This window comes from Lissotriton vulgaris, chromosome 5 (assembly GCF_964263255.1).
Source record: "Lissotriton vulgaris chromosome 5, aLisVul1.2, whole genome shotgun sequence".
Lineage (NCBI taxonomy): Eukaryota > Metazoa > Chordata > Amphibia > Caudata > Salamandridae > Lissotriton > Lissotriton vulgaris.
The window spans coordinates 129565993-129589058 of NC_141693.1; the positions used below are offsets into that span (position 1 = coordinate 129565993).

At 47.6% G+C, this 23066-nt stretch overlaps 1 protein-coding gene across 2 annotated transcripts in view; it reads right to left on the reverse strand.

Annotated features, from left to right (window-relative positions):
- COL5A1 (collagen type V alpha 1 chain) overlaps positions 1 to 23066 on the reverse strand; it is a 473296-nt gene that overhangs the window by 449710 nt on the left and 520 nt on the right. The gene's annotated exons all lie outside the window — the stretch shown is intronic.

The following is a 23066-nucleotide window of genomic DNA, read 5'->3' on the forward strand; positions in this document are numbered from 1 at the left end:
CATAATTTACACTTATTTTTGTGACTCTGGCCTACAGTATTCCACCTGGTGAAGCACAGATCTGCAGGGATCTACATCTCCAGGGCCACTGATCCAGTACAGATGCAATCTTTACATTGATGCAGATTGTAGGGAAGAAAGTCCTTGTGTGACTTGGAAAGCTGTGGCCTCTCTCTCAGATTTTCTGGCCCTCCCTGTTGTTTTCCCTCAGTGGACTCACCCATCTGCTAGCTCTCTGAGGGCGGCCCCTGCCGTAGCTGCTCCTCCCCGCAGTACAGAAGGCGGTACAAGTTTGGGGACACTCAGAGTGTCACCCCACACGTACTAGATGAAGGATATTGCCTCCTCACCGGATCATGACATGAGGTCATGGGGTATTACAATGTATCATCCCGGGGCATTAGAATGTATCACCCCGGGGTAAAAGTCACCTACCAGGATCTGCTGACACTGTCTTGTAAATCTGTTGAGGCCTTTACAACTTCACTTCATTACTTCTCTGGCATGTAAGGGGTGGGTTGTGTGACATGTGGCATGTATGTGGCCTGGTTGTATGTATATGGTTAAATGTATGTGGTTGTATGCTACCAGTGTATGAATCCTTCTGTCAGGTGAACTGCTGTCCTCCCAAAGACACAGCCATTGCAGCAAAAGATGGAGGCTCCTCTCCATGTTGTCCTGGTCGCCATGACAACCTTGTACATTTCCTGTGCAACCCCATTGCCTATCTGCCAGGCCAGGGTTTGCTGCAGAAGTAACCAACAACAGCATAGTGAAAACATTTGACTGTCACAGATATGGATGCCAATTCTTTAAAATGCCAGTCCTATTATACTTGTGCCTCTGTGGCAGCATTCGTTCATGCATTTCTGATCTTGTTTGTGCCATAACAGAAGAGGAGCAAGCAAAGGCAAACCAGTCAGTTGAAGAACAGCAAGCCATCCTCAGTACAAGTGCTAGTAAATATGTTTGTTTCAACGAATAACACATTATTCTATGTATGCTTATGCAGGTTGGAGATGGACTCGGAGAGGCCTCCCCTCCCCTAGGCACAGAGTTATTTGAAGGGAGGGATTCGTGGGTGGCAGCTTGCACACTGCCACTGTCACGATGCTTGCAACACACCTGTCTAGTGTATGTTGACACACGTGTAATTGCTTCTCCATCCCACTCCAGAGGGGCTGCAGGTCTGTCCTCCACTAAGAGCTTGACGCTGTTCACAGACCTCATCCCTTTCTTTGTCATTGACAAGTAAAACAAGGAAGGTCTTAATCTGTCTTTCTGTCATCAAGCCACGCCCACTTCACATACCGCACTTCACCTAGGAGCCTATTAAAAGGAAAGTCACATTTGAAGAGACAGAAACTGCAATCCTAATGACAGACTGGCGCGAGTTAGTGCTTCTGAAGTTATAATTGGAGAGCATGTGCGAGCATGTCTCCCCAGGAAGAGAAACACAGGATCAAGACTCCCGGAAGAAACAGGGAAGAGACTTCAGAACACAGAACCGCTGCCGCCTGCCACGCTCACCCCTTCCATCGAGTTGTATTCTGTTGAGCTTGTTCATTGGTTTTTGTCGGAAGGATCACAAGCAACAGAAAGGATTTTATACTTTGGCGTCAGCAAAGTAATTTTAAGAGACCCTGAGGGTGTGGAGTGGATGATTTAGAAATCCTAGATGAAAAGTTCCATTTTACGGATTTTATATATTTTTTTCATTTTCTGAGACGATCTTTTGTAGCACTGTAGACACCATGGAATAAATAACCATGTGTGAATTTGCTAAAGATGTGACCAGGATATATCTTGTCAATGTACCCGCACAGTTATGGGTAAACTACTGCGGGCCACATGTCGCAGGATCTTGTGGTACACTTTAGAATAAAAACTATGGTTAAAAAGGCAGGGCTTGAGTGGGGGTACCACGCGGGTAGACGGTGCCCCCCCCACTTATTTTACCGGGTGGACGCCATCCCACCTGCCAAACAGCTGGACTTCACTCTTTGACCTCTCTGGGATGAGATCGGAGCTCACAACAGGCTGCTCACGTGCTGACTTCTCAGATGCAATCGCATCTAAGGGGTGAGCGAGGGGAGGCAATGAGCCCGATGGCGCAAGCCACCTTTCGTGACGTCACTTCCTGTTGTGACGTCACTTCCGGCGACAGTGTCCCCCTACTTCTTTTTTTGGGAATTGTGCTCTGTAAAAAGGGCAAGTTCATCTGTTGAGCTGTCTTTCCTCTTCCTGTCCCAAAAGTCAGCACCTGCCAATCTCAGGAGAGCGTACGTCTAGCCTAGTGACTGGATCACCTGCAAATCAGAGCGGTCATTCAACCTCCAGGTCATAGACTCTTCATGTTTGAGTAGATGGAGATCTCCCTGGCGTGATGCTGATGCTGTCACAATGATCAGGTTGCAACCGAGGGACCGATACTTTAGGGATTTTGAATGACGCCCCTTTCATGAAACTCCAAGTCAAGGACTCTGGGACCAGCATCTTTCATCCTTTCCTATGATGGAAGGGACTGCTAGGTGTTCACATTCCTAGCATGATAAAAGATGTGAACTAGCATTGGAGGTCTTTCAAGCACACCGCCTCTTCAGCAATCCAGGTTGGCACCTATCATACCCTCGGACAGGAAAGGAACCACAAGATCAAAATTCCCAAACAGTTATCAGATGGCCCCCCTCAAGTGCCGATCGCTGCTAGTAAAGATATGGATACTGGTAATGCAGTTGTTCTTTTAAGCACCACAATCGAGGCTGTTAGATTAACTAAGGAACCACAAGAGACATGTAATGAAGGCTGAAATATCTCTGACCGCTGTTAAGCAGGATACCACCGCCCATGAAGCACCATCCCTGAGACCGCAATAGGACACACTTACCATTTGAAGCAATATACATACCTACATGACCATGTCAGAGTAACTATGGAGCCAATGCACCCTTTTGCATCCACTCACACTTCACACTATTGCAGCAGGCGCATTAGACACAACTCCCCTAGTACACAAGGGCACAGCATTGTTCCAAGTTGGAGAGTTGGCTAAGCATTTGACACCTCAACAGAACATCGATACCATCTCACCAATCTATACATCAACATTCCAGAAGACAGTAACTTAAATGTATCACACCTACATGAAAATAGCATTGCATCAAAGACATGGAATGGGAAACATTGGCTCAAAACATAACAGCTGCCAGAAACCAAGCAGTGGACAACCGCACACCCCACCGAAAGAAACAAGCAGCAATGGTCATCGGCACAAATACAGCTATGAAAAAGGAGCTATGTGAGGATCCACCCAGCCACTAGCCAATATAACACAGTATACAAGTATGTTCCAGCCTGGCTGGTGTCTATACAATATATGTCATCTCTAAACAACATGAAACAACCAAATGCAAGGTCAATGGAGTATTTTGACTCCGGTCATGGAATACCCTACAACCGTAAGAGTACCCAGATTTAAAGAAATGCTCCAAAGGCTGTGGGGCCACACAAATGTTAGGAAAATGTTATAGAAATATATATAATAAATCATATAAATTCCATGTGTTTCTGGGTTTGATCTTTGTATAAGCTATTATCTGGTTATCTTAGTGCTACTGGTATTCAGCCCTACTGTGATGAACCTCTATGAACGCCACATCTCTCGCAGGTATGCTTTATTAGAGCATTGTAAGAGAAGTGTGTCTATCTCGTGTACACATCAAGCTAGTGGCTCCTTCTCCTGTCCCTCTGACTTTCATCTCCCAAGTCTAGGACTCGAGTCAGTGGCATTGTTCAGGAAAGACAAGCAGCATTCTAAATATAACCAGCATGTTCACTCAGGCCTTTAATTTGGGCCGGTCCTTAAGAGGAACATAGCATTATAATTGAACTATCATGAGCTGAAACACCACAACCTTAGTGTTAGTTTGAATGTGTGCAGGGTTTGGGACGGCGAGACATGAAAGAGCTAAAATCAATAGTTGACGTCTAATCACAAGGCTTGTCTTCCTTTGTGCGCATTACTAACTTGAGGTTCTCTTGCAGCACGACTAGCGATTTGCTAAATTGGTTGGACTAAGAGACAATGTGGTCTGGTTTCGTCTAGAAAATGATTTCTTGTATCACTCGCCTTTCTTGCCTTATTTATCTCTCTCTGGCTGCCATCACTGTATCGGTCTCCCCGACAGGCCCATCCAGCACCCATGGGAGATGATGAGAGCTAGTCATGTTCTGAGGAGATGTTTCTGCCCTGTGCGGAAACCTAGAGGAGGTGGGCGGCATGGCACAGTCACCATACAAAAGGAGGGAGGTACTTGTCTCAGTGAGATTCAAGGGTGCTTTAAACTAGCAATCCTACTGCAGGGCTGAGGAGATGCTGAAGCCAGGAATGTAGCCATGTAAGAGAAGTATTGGCACATGGGAGTAGAGATGAAGTGCTTGGTTAATGGTACCTCCTCAGGGGCTACAGCTGCTTTACAAGCCAACTACGCACCCTTGCGTATCTTCTGTCCGGGATCTCCAGAGTAGAAACAAAGAGAGAGCCATATTGGTTACCTCAGATTTTGACAGCCGTGCACTCACTCAGGCAGAGTTTAGACCTTAAGTGGAGTAGCCCTGTTCCGAAACACCCATTTTCATCCTCGTCCTGGGACTCTTCAGATTCCCACACCAGTGAGTTAAAACCCTTATTTGCAACGGTTTGCAAGCACTTCGAGCCTTAGGTGGACACATCACCAAGTCCTTCAAATCCAATGGAATATGAGTTGACAAGTCTCTCAGCTCCACAGCTGCAGGGCTGGACTACCATTCTGCCACTCTGGCATGGCCTAAATAGGCAGCGGGAGATGGAGCTGCCATGAACCAACCATGCCCCTTCACCCCATTCTAGTTGTTTCCTCCTGCAGCGTGGGGATGATTTCAAGATTGTGCCAGGGCTGATTTGGTTTCCAGTCCTGACCCACCATGGTTGTATGAGTTTAAATTTCCTCCACAACTGTAGTGAATTTAGGAGTCATTCAAATCTCTGGCTGTCCAAGCTTCCAAGCCTCTTAAACCCTGTAGTGACTTCACTAATCATTCAAACCCCTAGGTGAACGAGATAACACGTCCTTCAAACCTCGCCTGCATTAGTTTGCATCTTGAAACCCTACTTGTACGAGTTTGCAAGTCCTTCAAACCTCGCTTGTATGGGTCTTTTGCGCCCCAGACAAGAGATTACATGCCCTTCAGACCTCACCTGTATAAGTTTGAGTGTTTTAAAACCCTAGCTGTACGAGTTTACAAGTCCTTCAAACCTCACCTGTATGAGTTTTTGTAAACCTAGCTGTACGAGTTTAGAAGTCTTTTGACCCCCCCCTAGCTGTACAATTTACAAGTCGCTCAAACACCAAGCTGGACAGTCAGATCCTAATACCCCTCACAGTACGAGTTTACAAAGTCTTCAACCCCTATAGATGTATGATCATACAATTCCTTTACACCCATTATGACATTACAAACCCCTAAAGATTTGAGTTTACACGTCCATCAAAACTCTACCCCTCGCTGTACGAGTTTACACGTCATTTAAATCCTTCAAACACCGGGGCAGATTTACAAGCCCCCTTGCGCCACTTTTGCGTCACTTTTCCCATGTTAAAAGTGACGCAAAAGTGGCGCAAGGGGCTTGTAAATCTGCCCCACCGAGTTTTATAAGATGTAAATCCTCTATGCGCCTAGTAATATGAGTTTACAAATTCTTCCACCCCACAGCTGTATGTGCTTAAAAGTCCTTCCAAACCATAGTTACTTTATAACTCCATCGGACTCCTGGCTCTACGAGTTTACAACTCCATCAAACGCCTAGCTCTACGAGTTTACAACTCTATTAAACTGCTAGCTATACGAGTTTACTGTTTTATCAAAATTCTAGCTCTGTGAATTAAAAGCTCCATCAAACTCCTAGCTCTATGATTTCACAACTCCATTGAAATCCTAGCTGTAAGAGTTTAAAACTCTGAGGAACTCCTAGCTCTACGGGTTTACAACTCCATAGAAATCCTAGCTCTACAAGTTTACAACTCCATAAAACTCCTAGATCTAAGAGTTTACAATTCTATTGAAATCTTAGCTGTAAGATTTTACAACTCCATCGATCTCCTGGCTCTACGAGTTTACAACTACATGAAACTCCTAGATCCAAGAGTTTGCAGCTCTATCAAACTCTTCGCTGTATGATTTTACAACTCCATTGAATTCCAAGCTCTAAGAGTTTACAGCTCTATGGTACTCATAGCTCTATGATTTTACAACTTCATAGAACTCTTAACTGTTTGATTTTACAACTCCATTGAACTCCTAGCTGTACAAGTTTACCACTCCATGAAACTCCTAGCTCTATGAGTTTAAAACTCACTAGAACTCCAAGCTCTATGAGTTTACAACTCCGTGGAACTCCTAGCTCTGTGAATTTACAACTCCATAGAACTGCTAGTTCTACAGATTTACAACTCCATGAAACTCCTAGCTATATGAGAACTCCTAGCTTTACAATGCCATGTAACTCCTAGCTCTATGAGTTAGCAACTCTATCGAAGTCTTAACTGTGTGATTTTACAAGTCCATTGAACTCCTAGCTATACAAGTTTATAACTCCATGAAACCTCTACCTCTATTAGTTTACAACTCCGTGGAACTCCTAGCTCTGTGAGTTTACAACTCCATAGAACTCCTAGCTCTATGACTCTACAACTCCATGGAACTCCAAGCTCTGTGAGTTTACAGCTCTATAGAACTCCCAGCTCTGTGAGTTTATAACTGCATAGAACTTCCAGCTCTGTGAGTTTGCAACTCCATAGAACTCATAGCTCTGTAAATTTACAACTCATTGAAACTCCTAGCTCAAGCAGAACTCCTAGCTTTACTATGCCATGAAACTCCTAGTTCTATGAGTTTACAACTCTATCGAACTCTTAGCTGTATGTTTTTACAACTCCATTGAACTCCAAGCATTGCAAGTTTATAACTCTATGTAACTCATAGGTCTATGAGTTTACAACTCAATGGAACTCCTAGCTCTATGACTTTCTAAGTTTTTGGAACTACTAGCTCTGTAAGTTTACAACTCCATCGAACTCCAAGCTCTACAAGTGTACAGCTCATTTGTACTCATAGCTCTATGAGTTTACAACTCCATGAAACTCCTAGCTCTATGGGTTTGCAACTCTATCAAACTCTTAATTGGGTGATTTTACAACTCCATTGAACTCCTAGCTCTACAAGTTTATAACTCCATGGAACTCATAGCTCTATGAGTTTACAACTTTATGGAACTCATAGCTTTGTGAGTTTACAACTCCATGGAACTCCTAGCTCTGTGAGTTTTGCAACTAAATAGAACTCCTTGGTCTACAAGTTTAGAACTCCATGAAACTCCTAGCTCTATGAGAACTCCTAGCTTTAAAATGCCATTAATCTCCTAGTTCTTGAGTTTACAACTTCATTGAACTCTTTCCTGTATGATTTTACAACTCCATAGAACTCCAAGCTCTGCAAGTTTACAAGTCTATGGAACTCATAGCTCTATGACTTTACAACTTTATGGAACTCCTGGCTTTGTGAGTTTATAACTCCATGGAACTCATAGCTCTGTGAGTTTACAAAACAATAGAACTCCTAGCTCAACAAGTTTACAACTCCACGAAACTCCTAGCTCTATGAGAACTCCTAGCTTTACAATTCCATGAAACTCCTAGCTCTATGAGTTTAAAACTCTATTGAACTCTTACCTGTATGATTTTACAACTCCACTGAACTCCAAGCTCGATGAGTTTGCAACTCTGTGGAACTCCTAGCTCTATGAGTTTACAACTTCATGGAACTCCTAGCTCTATGACTTTAAAACTTTATGGAACTCCTGGCTTTGTGAGTTTACAACTCCATGGAAGTCCTAGCTCTATGAGTGTACACCTCAATAGAACTCCTAGCTCTTCAAGTTTACAACTACATGAAACTCCTAGCTCTATGAGACCTCCTAGCTTTACAATTCCATGAAACTCCTAGCTTTATGAGTTTACACCTCTATTGAACTCTTTCCTGTGTGAATTTACAACTCCATTGAACTCCTAGCTCTTGAGCTTACAACTCCTTAGAACTCCTAGTTGCGTAACTTTGCAAGTCCTTTGAACCAGCAGATATACGAGTCAGAAAATGTGTCGAGACCCTAGCTGTGTGAGTGTAAATGTCCTTCAGTAAGAGTGCTCTGGTGACACTTTCCATCAGTTCTAAACCCCCCTGACTCTGTGAGATCTCTGTGCTCCCTAGATGACTCACTGTACGGATCTGTGGAAATACTTACCAGGGCACATCCATCTTCTGGACAACTAGCTTGGCTCAAGAATGCATTTCAAATCTGGCTTCTTTCAGGGCTTCGTGCGTCATGTGCACTCCCATTAGCTCAGCACTCCCTGCTGCTGGTAGACAGGGGGCTCATTACATACATTGCACCAGCCTCGGTGCAGATTTAGACCAATGCGCGTGATTACATAGATTGCTCAGCTGTTAGTACATTTTGCACCAGCCTTTTCGTGACAGTGGGACTGAGTGCTGCTGTTACTTTTTTATAAGCAATCACCAATGTAACCTGTTGCATCTGGTTCTAATATGGCATACAGGGACCAAGCAGTTCTTGCCACTCATCGCCCTCTAGATGTTCCCAGTGAACTCAAGGACATGCAGACACCGTAGCCTTACAGATGTGGCTGAAGCCCGGAGGCTTTCTAAGCAGTCTTTGGTTATTCTTGCAGGAGATGCGTTGGGTTGGCAGCTACGAGCCCCTGTGGGCGTTGATTGTCTATCCACAGCCGAACACCCCTGAGGGACCGAGGGCCTCTTAGAAATGGTGTGCACTGGGTCCCGTTGGGAGGAGGCCGGTTTTTAGGCGTAGAAAGTGCTGTTAGTAAGAATTTTCCAGTGGCATCTTTGAAGGAGTTAATTGAGTCTAAGGCTTTCGATTGTCTTTTTGCCCGGAGGGATTTTCTTTTGCTTTTTTTCTGCTGCACAAATACAGTGCGTTGTCAAAAGTATCTGCTGAAACTGGGCTCAGTACGAACCATTTCCAACTGGCCTACTGGAAGTTCCATAAGGCGCGAACACTACACTGCCCATTTGCAGCTCTTGATTGGAGGATTCAAGCCAAGAACTGGCACGCTTGGCATGCACAGCTTTACTCTGCAATGCACATTTACTACCAATGCAAAACCTCAGCACAAATGGCATATGTTGATGGCGCTGGTACTGGATTCGTTCCTTTGCCAGCCAAAGATAGACAGACGCCTCTCACATATGATTATTATCCACGGACGTAACTGGAGATGAAGTCTAAAGAAATAATCAGTGAAATACCTGTACAGGAAGAAGTGATGCCTCATGTTTCGGGGCAAAAGTAATTGTCTTGGAAGCAGCATTTCCCGCTTTTGAATTCCAGCTCATTACAGACAAAGGGTGTGATCTTCGGCACTTTCACCGTCTCTGTTAAATAACCTGTAGATTGATAGCACTTTGAAAGTGCTGAAAGACATTCTGACACCTTAAGAGTTTCTGCACTGTGTGTTTACCGTACCCAGCACGTCATTTAATCCCCAGGGTCATGTCACAGGAGTTGTTAGCGAGAGCCCAGGACTCGGGCACGCTGCCACTGGTACCAGGCTGCCGTAGGCACCGGTCTGGCCGCCTGGCACGAGGCACTTCACATGCCTGTGACTAAGTCCGTCAAGATGCAGTTGTGTGAATCGGACGCGACTGACCTCTTGGGAACAGATGATGCGAGAGGAGGGTGTGAGGTCTAAGTCATAACATGCACGGACCATAACTCAGGGGTGGAGCGTGGGAACCGTGGCAGTGCCACCGAGGCAGCTGGTGCCATGGTGTTTACGAGGAATGTCCCGCCTAGCACAGTTTTGGGGCATTGGGTGACCCGCAATACAAAATCCTGGAAACATGCATTCTTTTTACTTTGTCCCATTGAACTACTGTGGCTTTTCTAAAACTTGAAAAACTGAAAGTTAAATCTTGGCAGCAACCATCTTTCTCCGTCCTTAACATTCTCTGACACGTTTCAGTGGAAAAGTGCAACAGGATACTGTGTTGCTGTGTGGAGCACTTCTGCTAATTAACCACATACAGTAACAAAATCTCGTGTGCGTTTTTTCCATGGTGTCTGCCAGGTTTTAACTTTCAGGCGCAAAAAATGAAAAAAAGGCAAACCTCACTTTGGAAAAAAACAAAATCATTGGAAGATTCGAGTATTTTTTTATAATGTGGGCCATTTAAATGCCAAAAAAACATGTTTAATGGGAATTGGTTCATAGATCAGCTCGAGAAAAGGAAACCGATTGTTTTTTCCAAAAGAAAGGTACTGCCTTTTTATGCACGAGGCGGTTTGGAGATGTGAGACAGTACCACAACTTTTTTACACTAGTGCAAGAAGATGTGTAAAATCTGTTAGTGACAATGGAATTCCTGGTGTTGTAAGGAATATAGTGAACAGATTTTTCTCCTGCCAATATGACAGGAAGAGTGTTCCACTGGGGCAAAAATGGAGGCTACTACCGGTGGAATGTTTATAAGAGGGATAAAGCTCCAAGCACAGGACCTCTCATCTTCCAGGCACACCCAACCAAAGACGGGCGTCCATCTGGACAGCGGAAGTAACAAGCAGATCTCTTTCAAGCCACGCCCTGATAGTTAGTCCTTAGCAAAAGGAGGCGCTCCTGGTTCCATCCATACACTAGGTGCCGCAGGGTACAAACCCACCAAGCTGTATCTGAGCACGAGCCACCATGTGATGGCAGCTGTTTTGAGTTCACAAATGTGACTCACCAGAATATGCTTTGAAAACGAGGCACTATGGCTCATTTGGGATTGCACTAATCGTGAACGCTGAACATCAAACACGGGGCCTCATTTATGAGGCCTTGCGTCAGTTTTGCGCTGCGGATGCGTCACTTTTTGTGACGCATCTGCGGCGTAAAACATGCGCCTTGTTGCGCCATATTTAAAAAGTGACGCATCTAGGTAGATGCGTCACTTTTGAAACCCCTGCGCCACATTATACCTGCGTCAGGTATAATGTATGCAGAGGGGGCGTTCCCCCGCAAAAAGCCTCGTAATAGTGACGCAGTGAAATCTATGAGATTTCACTGCGTCACTTTTAGGATGCGGTTGCGTCAAAATCTTGCGCCTGCCTCACAGCAGGCGTAAGACTGACGCAAGCCCTTTCACATGGGGCTTTCTCCATGTGAAAGGACGCATTGCTGGAGATGCGTCACTTTTGTGACACACTCCAGCAACGCGTCACTTTTGCGCTTACAGATGCGTCAGAAATACTGACGTATCTGTAAGTCCTTGCGACATGATGCGTCATACATTAAATATGACGCATCATTGGTGTCGCAAGGAGTGCGCAGTGAAAAGTGACGCATCGCTGTTTTCACGCAGCGATGCGTCACTTTTCATAAATGAGGCCCCAGGTATCTTGTTGCTGTTGTGCAATCACCAGCACCTGTGAGCCGGGAACACTCCTCTACCATAATTCACTATGTGTGGCTACCGATGCAAGTGAGCACTGGCCTCGGAGAGCTCTGGTGCTTGTGAGCACTGATACTGGCCTCAAACATTTGTAATCACTAACCTCTGCGAGCATTAGTCTCTGTGAACACAAACGTATGTGAACACAAAAATGAGTATCAATTTGTGTGAGCACCACCCAACGAGAGTCAAAATGACCAAATGTATGGGTTCACAAATGTATGTGAGCACCGTTATGTGCAAGCACTGATCAATGTGAGCGCTAATCTATGTTTGCACAAGTGTGTATGAGAATAAATACATGTGAGCACCAATCTACGTAAGCACAAATATGTATATATATATATATATATATATATATAGTGCAAGAAGCAAAAACATAAAATGGTAATAACTTTTAGTTTCCTTTGCCGGCAGGCAGGTGGGCGGGTGGGCAGGTCTGCTCTGCTTATGGAGCCCGGCAGCGGAGGAGTGGTTTGCCCATTCCTGAGTATGCAATTACTGTTTGGTCAGCACTCTCGAACTGCCCAAACCAGTCATGCACACTTTCCCCTTATCCTTGCAGGCTGCATTGCATCCTGCATGGAGAACATGCCCACTTCTCCAGCACCTGACTGAGTGCCGTGTCACGGCACCTAGACCAATGTTGTGATTGGCTTAGGGGAGAGAGACTGGCTGCCTGCTTCCTGTTCCTGTCGGAGGCAGGAGAGCAGGAGCAGAGAAGATGCAGGACCCGGCCTCGAGATAAGTTTAAAATAAAATAATGATTATGACCCCTCCTGCATGACCCCCTCCAACCCTGTGACCCCCACAGGCACTCATGTCCGCGAGCCATTCTGGCTGCAACTGACCAATCTGCAGGAACACCACTTTGAACACAAATGTGTTAACTATAATGTATGCGAGCACCAATTTATGAGCACAGAAACATATTTGAGCATCAATTTATGTGAGCACCAACAAAGGTGAGAACCAAACTGTGTGAGCACATGCGCATGTGAACACCAGTATATGTGAGCACCAAAAACGATGAGAATCAATCTATTTGAGCACAAATGTGATATGTAATATATATAAGCATGAATCTGTCTGAGCACAAATGTATGAGAGCATCGGGATACAGGTGCAACAACCAACGTGAAAACCAATCTATGTGCACCTTGTGAGCGCGCTCTGTATATCTGACTGAACCCTCCGCTGCTCTCTAGTGTACATCGCTGTGCACCTCGTGAGCGCTCTCTGTATATCTGACTGAACACTCTGCTGCTCTCTAGTGTACATTGCTGTGCACCTCGTGAGCGCTCTCTGTATATCTGACTGAACCCTCTGCTGCTCTCTAGTGTACATTGCTGTGCACCTTGTGAGCGCGCTCTGTATATCTGACTGAACCCTCTGCTGCTCTCTAGTGTACAGCACTGAGCGTGAGCGCACCCTGTATCTGTGACTGATCCCCAGCTGCTCTCTAGTGTACAGCACTGTGCACCTTGTGAGCGCGCTCTGTATATCTGACTGAACCCTCCGCTGCTCTCTAGTGTACAGCACTGTGCACCTCGTGAGCGCTCTCTGTATATCTGACTGAACCCTCTGCTGCTCTCTAGTGTACATTGCTGTGCACCTTGTGAGCGTGCTCTGTATATCTGACTGAACCCTCTGCTGCTCTCTAGTGTACAGCAATGAGCATGAGCGCACCCTGTATCTGTGACTGATCCCCAGCTGCTCTCTAGTGTACAGCACTGTGCACCTTGTGGGCGCGCTCTGTATATCTGACTGAACCCTCCGTTGCTCTCTAGTGTTCAGCACTGTGCACCTTGTGAGCGCGCTCTGTATATTTGACTGAACCCTCCGCTGCTCTCTAGTGTACAGCACTGTGCACCTTGTGAGCGCTCTCTGTATATCTGACTGAACCCTCCGTTGCTCTCTAGTGTTCAGCACTGTGCACCTTGTGAGCGCGCTCTGTATATCTGACTGAACCCTCCGCTGCTCTCTAGTGTACAGCACTGTGCACCTTGTGAGCGCGCTCTGTATATCTGACTGAAACCTCTGCTGCTCTCTAGTGTACAGCACTGTGCACCTTGTGAGTGCTCTGTATGTCTGACTGAACCCTCCGCTTCTCTCTAGTGTACAGCACAGTGCACCTTGTGAGTGCGCTCTGTATATCTGACTGAACCCTCCGCTGCTCTCTAGTGTACAGCACTGTGCACCTTGTGAGCGCGCTCTGTATATCTGACTAAACCCTCCGCTGCTCTCTAGTTTACATCGCTGTGCACCTTGTGAGCGCGCTCTGTATATCTGACTGAACCCTCCGCTGCTCTCTAGTGTACAGCACTGTGCACCTTGTGAGCGCGCTCTGTATATCTGACTGAACCCTCCGCTGCTCTCTAGTGTACAGCACAGTGCACCTTGTGAGTGCGCTCTGTATATCTGACTGAACCCTCCGCTGCTCTCTAGTGTACAGCACTATGCACCTTGTGAGCGCGCTCTGTATATCTTACTAAACCCTCTGCTGCTTTCTAGTTTACATCGCTGTGCACCTTGTGAGCGCGCTCTGTATAGCTGACTGAACCCTCCGCTGCTCTCTAGTGTACAGCACTGTGCACCTTGTGAGCGCGCTCTGTATATGTGACTGAACCCTCCGCTGCTCTCTAGTGTACAGCACTGTGCACCTTGTGAGCGCGCTCTGTATATCTTACTAAACCCTCTGCTGCTTTCTAGTTTACATCGCTGTGCACCTTGTGAGCGCGCTCTGTATAGCTGACTGAACCCTCCGCTGCTCTCTAGTGTACAGCACTGTGCACCTTGTGAGCGCGCTCTGTATATCTGACTGAACCCTCCGCTGCTCTCTAGTGTACAGCACTGTGCACCTTGTGAGCGCGCTCTGTATATCTGACTGAACCCTCCGCTGCTCTCTAGTGTACAGCACAGTGCACCTTGTGAGTGCGCTCTGTATATCTGACTGAACCCTCCGCTGCTCTCTAGTGTACAGCACTATGCACCTTGTGAGCGCGCTCTGTATAGCTGACTGAACCCTCTGCTGCTTTCTAGTTTACATCGCTGTGCACCTTGTGAGCGCGCTCTGTATAGCTGACTGAACCCTCCGCTGCTCTCTAGTGTACAGCACTGTGCACCTTGTGAGCGCGCTCTGTATATCTGACTGAACCCTCCGCTGCTCTCTAGTGTACAGCACTGTGCACCTTGTGAGCGCGCTCTGTATATCTGACTGAACCCTCCGCTGCTCTCTAGTGTACAGCACAGTGCACCTTGTGAGTGCGCTCTGTATATCTTACTAAACCCTCTGCTGCTTTCTAGTTTACATCGCTGTGCACCTTGTGAGCGCGCTCTGTATAGCTGACTGAACCCTCCGCTGCTCTCTAGTGTACAGCACTGTGCACCTTGTGAGCGCGCTCTGTATATCTGACTGAACCCTCCGCTGCTCTCTAGTGTACAGCACTGTGCACCTTGTGAGCGCGCTCTGTATATCTGACTGAACCCTCCGCTGCTCTCTAGTGTACAGCACAGTGCACCTTGTGAGTGCGCTCTGTATAGCTGACTGAACCCTCCGCTGCTCTCTAGTGTACAGCACTGTGCACCTTGTGAGCGCGCTCTGTATAGCTGACTGAACCCTCCGCTGCTCTCTAGTGTACAGCACTGTGCACCTTGTGAGCGCGCTCTGTATATCTGACTGAACCCTCTGCCGTTCCCTCGTGTACAGCCCTGTGCACCTTGTGAGCGCGCTCTGTATATCTGACTGATTCCTCTGCTGCTCTCTAGTGTACAGCACTGTGCACCTTGTGAGCGCGCTCTGTATCTGCGACTGAACCCCGGCTGCTCTCTAATGTTCAGCACTGTGCAGCTTGTGTATATCTGACTCAACTCTAGCTGGTCTCTAGTGTACAGTACTGCGCATCTTGTGCGCGCACTCGGCATGCATGACTAACCCCGCCCAGGAGGGCAAGTGCCCTCAAGCTTCCAAGCCGCTACCTGCACCCCACCTTCCTTTGACTGGCACAAATGCAAAACACGCCTTGGATGGTGCAAAACAGCTGCAGCTCGTCTTTATTCGCACATTGATATGCAAAATTCACAGATCATTATTTAAAACATGCAGAACATCATCATTGCCCATATTATCTGTAGCTCAACAGCAGTAGTACTTAGTCCATAACAGCACCTTGTGACTGCCCCATGAGCGGAAGGCCTTTCCCAGCCAGGGTCTAGCACCTCCCCTGCGGTTTCTAGGCTACACCTTGCTGCCAAGTCTTGTGGGTGGCCTTCGTGCCTGCTCCGGACTACAAGTGCTGTGTCCACTATCTGTGAACCCCATGTTGACCCCAAGCCTGCTCAGCGTGCGCCTGCCGTAAGGCATCCCAAGGGTACATGCTATGGTGGTTCCACCTTTTGCTACTGCGCTCTCTCTGCTGTCCTTTTGTGCTGTCCCCGTATTGCCTGAGCCCATCCGCAATCTACATTACCAGTGTGGGTAGGTGGGTCAAAGGCAAAGACACGTGCTGCTTTGGGGTGCCTCCACGCCCTTTTACCTTGTGGCGCACACATGGGCCCCATCCCCCTTCCGACTTGTCGCTTTAAACCACGCGGACCAATCGCCGCCCAGCATTTTCCCAGGCTCAGCTGCTCAGTTCCCGCCCGTTATGGGGGTTTGTCTCGGGCCCGTCACTGGCCCAGCTGCGCCTCCCCGGCCCACATTCGAAAATGTCAGCTGCAGTTTAGTGCACTGCATTGTGCATGTTGCGAGCACACTCTATATCTGACTAAAGCCCCGCTGCTCTCTAGTGTACAGCACTGAGTACACTCTGAATGCACTCTGTGTGTCCAACTGAAGCGCTGCTACTCTCTTGTGTACACTATGTACACTTTTAGTGCACTCTGTGTGTCTGACTGAAACCCATGCTGCTCCATGCCACTGGAGTACAGCTATCCTGGCTGATGAGGGGTGAAACCCTGAAACTGGTCCTGGGATGCCTGTTTACAGTCCAGGGAGGACCTGGCCGGGCAGTTGGGGCTGGACTGTTCCCATTGGGCGCAGGGTCAAGACTGATTTGCATATGGCTGGGTTCAAACTATAATGGCATGGGGAGCAAAAAAACGATGGATTTAGGCCTAGATCTCTGTACTGGGGTGAGTGAATGACATTGTTCTGCATTCTGTCCATCACCTGTTGTTTTTGCATTTGTCACCCCGAGAGCGATGGGAATGCTCAGGCGTGAGTCCCATGCTCTCCACACCACTGGAGTCAAGCTATCCTGGCTGAAGACGGCTGATAGCCAGAAACTAGGATGCTTGATTCCGTCCAGGAAAGACATGGCTTGGCAGTTCGGGCTGGACCGTTCCAATGAGGCACAGAGTCAAGGCTGATTTGCATATTGCCATGTCTGAACTGGGGTGGTGTGGAGTGCAAAAAAACGATGGATTTAGGCCCAGATCTCTGCACTGGGGTGAATGTATGACATTGTTCTGCATTCTGTCCATCAATTGTTCTTTTTGCTCTCTAGTGTACCGCACTATCTACCCTTGGAGTGCACTCTCGATGTCTGACTGAAACTCCGACGACTGCTCTCTAGTGTACTGTAGAGTACAGCACTATGTAAGCTTTGAGTAGACTCTATATGACTGACAAACGCGGGCTGCTCTCACTGTGTAACTTGTGATCGCACTCTGTATATCTGGCTAAACTCTTCCCTGCTGTAGAGTGTACAGCACTACCGACACTTTGAGCGCATTCTGTATATCTGACTGAACCCTCTGCCGTTCCCTAGTGTACAGCACTGAGCGCCTTGTGAACACACTCTGTATGTCCGACTGAAGCCCCGCTGCTCTCTAGTGTAAAGCACTGTATACACTTTGAGCGCACTCTGTATATCTGACTGAAACCCTGCGCCTCTCTAGTGTACAGCACTCTGAGCGCTGGGCCTGGCTAAACTCTCCCCTACTGTGCAGTGTACAGCACCGAGGGAACACTGCGCCTAGCTAAGTGTGCAGCGCCGTGTGTGCTGTGGGCACGCGCAGTAAGCCTGGACAATGCCTTTGCTACATTTTGATGCCTTAATGCCAGCTAGGAATATGAGCCGCTGCCCCTGGCTGGGTAGCAAATGACACGTAGAATTGTGCGAGCTCTGGGCCCCTCACGCTGTGCGGCCCGGTGCGACTGCACCCGCTGCACCAACCACATCAACGCCCGTGCAGCCGGCCTGCACTAAAACAGAGCAGCCCTGCGAATAAGCAACTGCACAACTAAAGATATCGAGCCCTGCAGGGCCGAGCCCCTCCTGCCCGGCCGGAAGCGCAGCAGCTGTGCAGGGGCGTGCAGTCCCGTCCCGCCAGATGTACAGCCGTTGTGCAGGGACGTGCACCGCGACGCCAGATGTACAGCGGCAGTGTAGGGCCGTGCAGGTCCTGACAAACCTACAGGCCCTGTGGACGGGGTGAGGCGGCTTGGGGTTCACTTATGCGATGGTGCCAGGGTGCCAGCTCCCCGGCATCTTAAGCCCCCGCTTACAAGCGAGTGCGTGTGCACTGTAGATAAAGGTGAGCAGAACATAGCAGAACAGATGAGTGCGGGGATCTCGCGCGGCCACTAATGGACCCGCCCACTGTGCGGAGGCCTAGGCCCCGCCAGCCTCCGAGGACCTCTGGCACGCGCGAGTGACGTTTGCAAAGCACAGCTGGGGAGCAGCCGAGGGCTTTCATCCTCATCTCGGGTCAGATCAGAGGCCTTCGAAGTTCGACTCAAAAGATAAGGAGCACTGAGCACACACAGGACGCCGCCCCTGCCAGAGAAACAGGCCCAGTGCGACGTGGGTCTAGTTGAAAGCCATTTGGCAATGTCCAGCGTCCAATCCGATGTCCCGAGAGTCGGGCCGAGTAGATGATTTATCTGTGAAGCTTCAGTTTCCGAGTAGTCGAGTTCTATGTAAAGCTACAGTATCTGTCAACATTTGGTATCGAGTTTTCGAGTTCTCTGAAAAGCTTCAGTACCTGAGTAGTCGGGTTATCTGTAAAGCTTCAGTGCCTGAGTAGTCGGGTTATCTGTAAAGCTTCAGTCATTTTAAAGCTTATGTAATAGAGTAGTAGAGTTATCAGTCATCGAGTAATCGAGTTATCATTAACCGAGTAGTAGAGTCATCTGTAAAGCTTCAGTAACCGAGTAGTAAAGCTACAGTTAAAGGCTTCAGTAACCAAGTAGTCAAGTTTTCAGTAACCGAGTAGTCGATATATTTGTAAAGTTTCAGTAACCGAGTGCCAGAAAGCTTCAGTAACCGAGTGGTGGAGTCATCCAAATCTTCAATAACCGAGTAGTTGAGTCATCTACATCTTCAGTGTCCGAGTAGTCGAGATATCTAAAGCCTCGCCTGCTAGAAGCAGCCCGTTGTCCTTCACAACAGTGCCGCCAGGGGGCGTGGACCCACGGCCGCTTTCCTACAGTAACGTTTTAGTAACCGACTACTCGAGTTATCAGTAACCGAGTTATTAATAGCCGAGTAGTCAAGTTTTCTGCAAACCATCAGTAACGGAGGAATCGAGTTATCATTAACCGAGTAGTCGAGGTTTTTACAAAGCTTCAATAACCAACTAGTAGGGCTACATGGAAAGCTTTAGTAACCGAGTAGTCAAGTTATCGTAACGGAGTAGTCGCGATATCAGTAGAGCTTCAGTAGCCGAGTGCCGTAAAGCTTCAGAAACCGAGTAGGCGAGTTATCTAAATCTTCAGTCGGGGAGCAGTCGAGTTATCTAAATCTTCAGACAGGGAGCAGTCGAGTTATCTAAATCTTCAGACGGGGAGCAGTCGAGTTATCTAATCTTCAGTGTGCGAGTAGTCGAGGCGTCTGTAAAGCCCGCCTGTGAGAAGCAGCCCCTTGGTCCTTCGCAGTTGCGCAGGGCGGGGCCCACGGCAGCTCGAGACGTAGCCCTACACTACTCAATCGCATGAAGCGGTTTACTGAGAACACAACATTTGTATTGTAGCAGAAGTATCTCGACCCTGAGATGCGGCATACGGAACAGAGAGCCCCTGTTGAGACCGTGTCAACAGCAGCTGGGCTGGGCAGGGGCATTCAATGTAGTCAGCACCCGATAAAACGTTTAAAATAAGGCAGTGAAGGAGGGAGATAGACTGGTTTGCCCTAAACCCCACGGTACATCTTTTAAAACATATTCACAGTGCAAGGTGGAGGGAGAAACATTGATTTGCCTTAAATCACACAATGAGTCACATACTGAAGCAAGGATTATAAGGGTACAGCTGTTCCAAATAATGTAGTTACGATTTGACACCCTCGCTCATTCTGTATAAATGTGTGGCCTTGTCAAGTGCCTGATACTGATCGTTGTTCAGAAAAGAAGTTCCCACGCAGGCAATGGCCGGGGCATCGAAGCGCTGTACATCGAGGAGGAGGGTGGCAATGCGATGTGACGTGCACTGATCGTGGTAGAGTGCGGGATGGACTCAGGGGGCCGGGTAAGGGATGGGTAGTCTCACAGTGATGGAAAGGGAGGTGTTCCTAGAAGACACTTAAATTCTAATCCTGGCTTGATCCGATTGTGTGATCCTCGGCAAATCACTCGACCTCCCTGTCAACCCGGCCCCATAGCTGCCAACGCAGGGATATCTTATAAACCCAGCATCTGCCATACATAAAGGTTGAGTTGCACTCCAAAAAATGGGTGTCCCCGAAATTAGTGTTCTTGGGCAGGTGTTGCCGGCCCCTCCCATATTTGAGAAGTAACAACCTAGGCAATTTAACACATCGAATCACCTATAGATCAAAATATATATAGCAATGGACTACAGCTGCTTAAAAAACAAGTTTTTATTAGTTAATTAACACAAGTAAAAAAGATTCATTTATATAACATTAAAATAACAGTAAAAAAGTTCCATAGGGTACAGTTGACAATCACAATTTAACACTTTGAGATTGAATTTTCATGCCACTCATCCCTAATATAATTTTTAATGTCTGTAAAGTGTTAAATTGTGATTGTCAACTGTACCCTATGGAACTTTTTTACTGTTATTTTAATGTTATATAAATGAATCTTTTTTACTTGTGTTAATTAACTAATAAAAACTTGTTTTTTAAGCAGCTGTAGTCCATTGCTATATATCTTTTGATCTATAGGTGATTCGATGTGTTAAATTGCCTAGGTTGTTACTTCTCAAATATGTTTTTTTCCCTGACCTAGGAATTACGAAATTCGTCTATTCAGGGGGTCCTTGTTACATACGCAATTGCCGGCCCCTCCCATGTCACGCTCTTCACTCTGACCTTGTCGTTGCAGCTCCGTGACCTTTGAAAGCTGTGGTGTTGCCTCTCCGGTCACTAAACACAGCTGTCTTGGTGACACGAGTGACCGTGTACACCAGGACTGGGAGCTGAAAAAGACCCTGCGTCCTCTGGGGCCCCTGGCAGGCCGGGGGGGGAGGGGGTAACTATTGACAGAACTGTACTTTATTAGGGGACTGTTCACCGGCTAAGTGATCGCACCGGGCGCCTAGAAGCCAGTTGCCAGTTTCCAATAGGGCTTTTGAAGCACACGTCCTCGTGTGGGGTAGTGGGAGTGTTGTGAGAGTGTCGCTACTCCACCCCAGGGACAGAGATTTGCTCGGCTATGTCAGTCCTACGCTATGTCATCTAAACTCCCGACCTCGCCCCCACCTTTGAACTCTCATTCATTTCTCAGACGTCAAAGAGACGCACGGTTCTTTTTTTAGAGCAGCTTCAAAAATACACCAAGCCGTGGCACCTTATGTCGGGTTAAATGAAAGTAAAGCGCCAAGAATGAACAGTCGTGCTGGAGTGGTGACGTGTCCTGGTGACTACATTGCAGAGATCTGAGCCTGTATCCCATTTGACTGAAACGTGTGATTCTGGGCAAGCTACTTCTTTTAAGTAAGCCCATCTGTCTATAATTGCGCACGCCTAGAAGCTGTTCAGGGAACTTCTTTGCTGAATATGTTTGAGCTCTAATTCCCAGGCGTGTTCTAGTCTTTCTCTGACAGAGCTACAGGCTCAGAGTTGCGTCCAGTGGCCACACTGTGCAGCGAGAAAAACGAAAAACCCTATCTGCATCACGGGTTCCCTACTTCGATAAACTGTGTAATCCTGGTCAAATCCATTTAGCTCTATGTCCCTCGGTTCTATTATCTGACAACAATCTGTACAATGCGAAAAACCGCTAACCAGCCAGATTTAAATACTGTGAAACAAAGTTGTTTGAACGCTATGGCTGTTCTATTTTGTGATTGGAAGGCGAAAGTGTATCTGGGGGTTGGGGGAAAGAAATCATGCACTAAAGAGCGAAGAAAAAAGAAAGAGAGAGAGTCGGTAGCATGTTTGATGCTACAAGTAGGGATTAAGGCAAGTACCGAGAAAGCACAATAGGGGGCAAACTTTTTCCAGGTTTGTACAGGGAAAAAAAATCTGCATGCATTTTGTGGGCTGTGAAGCTGAATTCCTTTGATCTGTGCAAGACGAGGACAAAAAATGCCTCGACAAGGAAAAAGTTAGCACTTATATAACCAGCAGTCGCTGAATCCAGCAGCGCGCCCCGCACTGGTACAAGGAATTAAAGTGATGTTTAAGGCGCGCGCCCTCGAGCTCCGAGGAGTTCACTGCAAAGCCGGGGCTGCAGAGGGTGTCTCGCGGCTCTCCCTCCCAAGGCCCCCGGGCACATAGTTTTCAGAGCACTTTGCTGAAGTGAGGCTGCCTCTTTAGAAGCTCGAGCCATCGCACACCGCGCGCTCTTTTACTGTTTTCTTACAAGAGGCACAAGAAGCGATGCCATTGGTGAAAACAAGATATACCGTCATCTGAGCCAAGCTGGCACGGTGTTACCCCAAAAACAGGAATCCTGCTCACGCGGAAGGCAGGGAAGGGGCAACGTCATCAATGAGGGGTCCGGCGAGTGAAATGGGGGCCGTGGGAGGACGCATAGGCTGGGGTGGTGGAGGGGAGTGAGAGTGAGTGGGAGTGGGAGGGATGCAAAGGAGAGGGGGTACACACGTCCGAAAGGGGTGAGGACATAATTGGAGGTTGGGGAGAGGAGTGCGCACACCCCTAAGGGGTGAGGTGGCAAAGGAATACGGAACATGGAAGCGTGTGGGGGCACAAATCTGTAAAGGGTGAGCGAATTGGAAGAGAGGAGATGCCATCCCAAGGATGGATGGGGAAATTGAAACGGGGGGTAGGGGTACATATTCTTAAGGGGGAGATTGTAATGGTCTAAGGACAGGGTGAAGAAGGGGCACGCGTCCTCGGGGGGCACTGTAGAAATGGCACAGGGGAAAGGGGGTGGGTGGTGAGAGGATGGGGAAAAGAGTGGGGGCAAGCCCTAAAAGTTGGGACAGGGGGTTTGAATTGAAATTAGAGACGAAATGGGGAATTTGGAAGACAGTGGGGTGCACTGCGTTTTATTAGGGGGCGGGGAGGGAGTGAAAGTGGGCAGCCTGCCAGCTTGACACTTTGCCTGTCAAACACCCCGTTTGC